Consider the following 2,993-nt stretch of genomic DNA (forward strand, 5'->3'; position numbering starts at 1 on the left):
AACTCCTCATAAGCACCACATCTAACCCCTCTAACCCCTTTTTATAATAAATAATAAGAACTTTAGTGACTTTAAGGAAAACTCTGAATAGAAATTTAATCAATAAGAGATTAAAAATTAATTGTTTTAATCCAATATATATGGTCACCTCTACTTTTTTTTTATCAAATTATTAAATAATTCCCATGCACAGAATTAATATTAATCAATTATAGACCAATTGATTGACTACGAAGTTTAACCTAACCATCATTCTTTTCTTAAACTAATCTGCATATTCAATTTATAGTAGTATATAATCAAACTAGTGTGCCTTATATTTTAACATCAATAAATCCATAAAAATATATTAACTTAATAGTATTATTAAATTATATTCAAATATTTACAAATAACCAAGTCATGCTGTCAAAAGAAATGCTTGTTCCTAACCTTTCACTTTTTTAGGTTCTTTATACACTTTATACAAAACTGGATAACTATAATAAGATAACTTGTAGTTAAGTTAATTTGACCTCTAAGTGGTTGAAGACTTGAAGTGACTCGCTCAATGATCAACTTCATTTTAAAATGAAGGATGTCTTAGGTTCAAGTCCTATATGCATGTAACAGAAAAATAGAGGATTTCAACTTATGTCAATGGATTTTCTCAAATTTCAACTGTAGTGACTAGGGATGAGATCGGAAATCTCGATCTCGAAAATCACAAATTTTTGGTACCAGTACCGGTACGGTACGGGGCAGTACCGGTATTTAAGGTAAAATTCGGGAAATACCGGTACCATCCGGTATCGGTACCGTACCGATACCGAAACTCAAAACTTTGGTACCGATTCGGTACCGGTACCAGTTCACCGGTAACGGTGCCGAATTTGCTCATTCCTAATATTGGCTTTCCTCCTAAAGGTAGAATGTAGATATATGATCAAGTGAGTCAGTGATTGGTTAGTTATCCAAATAGCCATTAAAAAGAATGAAATTAATTTGACATCTCAACATAATATGATGTGTAACGTCGAACTAGACACCAGAGGGAGACATAATGATTGAAGATAGATAGACAAATGACTCGCTCATAATCATCAAATTATTCTCTCTCGCTTTAGTCTTGAGGTTTTCATTTGAAGATGTTTAATCATAAAGAACATTTTTGGTTAATCAATAATTTTAGAATAGTAAGAAGTGAATCATGGTAGTGTTAGAATGAAATTTGTTATAAAGATTTATGAGAAAACAATCAAAAAGCTTCTTTCTTGGCTATAATACTTCCCGTGGGGCTTCAACAAGCGTGGCAAAAAGTGAAGTGGCGTGATAACAAGGTTATAATACCACACTGGGGCGTTAAGACCCCGGCAGTAAACAAGAAAATGATGAAACCCAAATACTTTAACAAGAAAATGATGGGTGACAATTAATTACAATTCATCAACTTGTTCATACCCCTAAAAGAGAAAGTAAAAATGAGTTTGGCGGTATAATGTAAATAGTAGGAGGAAAGCTTGTATGTTCAAAAAAAAAAAATGAGTTTGAAACAAAAATATAATTACTTCTTAGTATTGATTAAATTTAAAGGTGACGATTAATTGCAATTCGTCAACTTGTTTATCATGTTTATAGCTTGATTACAACCTGTTTACAACCTAGTTATCGGCCAACCTGGATATCTGTTTAACTCGTTTAGATAAATGACTTAAATATATAATATTCTCGTCACATGATTTTATTTTTGCTGGAGTTACGATTAATATCTTTAACATGAATATCTACATGAATTTGTGCTCGGGTATATTAATTTAGCAAGTCAATTTGACATGACTAAGATTCGTAGTTAGACTGATTTGAAAAATTATAAACGTTATGTGCCTCACATGATTTGTTTTATTTGGTATTAGTTAAAAGAGCACGTTAAAGAAAAGTAAAAGAAAAATTAAGCCGTGGTTCAAAAAAGAAAGGTTAAATGTGTAAGGGGCATTTTGGTAAGTTTTTTTAATGATTCTATTAAGAGGATAATTCTGTATTATTCATAGATAGAGTGTGTTTACATGGCCGGCTCTTGGGTAGGGTAAACCGGGCGGCCGACCATGGCACATAAATTTTGGGGACCAAAATTTATATACACTACTAGTTTTAGAGCCTGTGTCACACACGAGATAATTCAAATTATAAAATTATAAGTAAAACAAATAATTGCATAGTGTATATGAAAAAAGATGTATTACATCTATGCTTATATTTATATAATGAGTACATAAATTGACTTTATTTATATCACAAAATGATTTTTTTAAATGAACTTAATAAAAAAATGTCCGTGCAAAATCGTACCCGAGAATGCTTCTTTCTATTGAAACATTCATTCTCGGTGTCATATATGTATAATTGAAAGAATTTTGCTTCAATTTCGAAAATAAGACTTCTCATACAATTGTAGTTCTAACTACTCAGCCTAAATACAAAAGAGTCGTTACCTTTATTGATATATTTATCAATTTACCACCCATCAAAGGAAAGTAGAATATTAAATTGTAGCAATGGATGTTCTTCAAGAACTATGTTTTTCTGAGCCACACCATAATAATGATTTTGATAAGTTTTAGAGGGCTTCTTGACAACATAAAAAATAGCATGTTAACCAATTCAATTTTGTAAATATTTTATTTCATTTGAGCTTAGTTTTGCATGACATGCTTCCCATACAACATTTTGATCACCATTAAAGAAAAAATTATGTTGATATAAATAATTCAAATTTGATAAAAGTTAGAAGCATTGATAGGCATTAGTGTGGCATGTCGAAAGTGTTCGCAATCTTTTCTTAAACTTTAATAGTTGAGGGAAAAATAGTCAATTTGCCAAATCCTGAACCTTTTGATTATTTCAAAAAATACCCTTAAAAATAAACTTGAAACCCGAATCATGTTTAAAATTCTAACTTTCAATTTTTTGACATTTTAAATTCAACACTTTGAACTCATAACAAATTTAACGATAAA

The sequence above is a fragment of the Bidens hawaiensis genome, unplaced genomic scaffold (assembly GCF_021521415.1).
Source record: "Bidens hawaiensis isolate Kalapana, Puna unplaced genomic scaffold, B.hawaiensis_p1.1 tig00001461_1, whole genome shotgun sequence".
NCBI classification, from domain to species: domain Eukaryota; kingdom Viridiplantae; phylum Streptophyta; class Magnoliopsida; order Asterales; family Asteraceae; genus Bidens; species Bidens hawaiensis.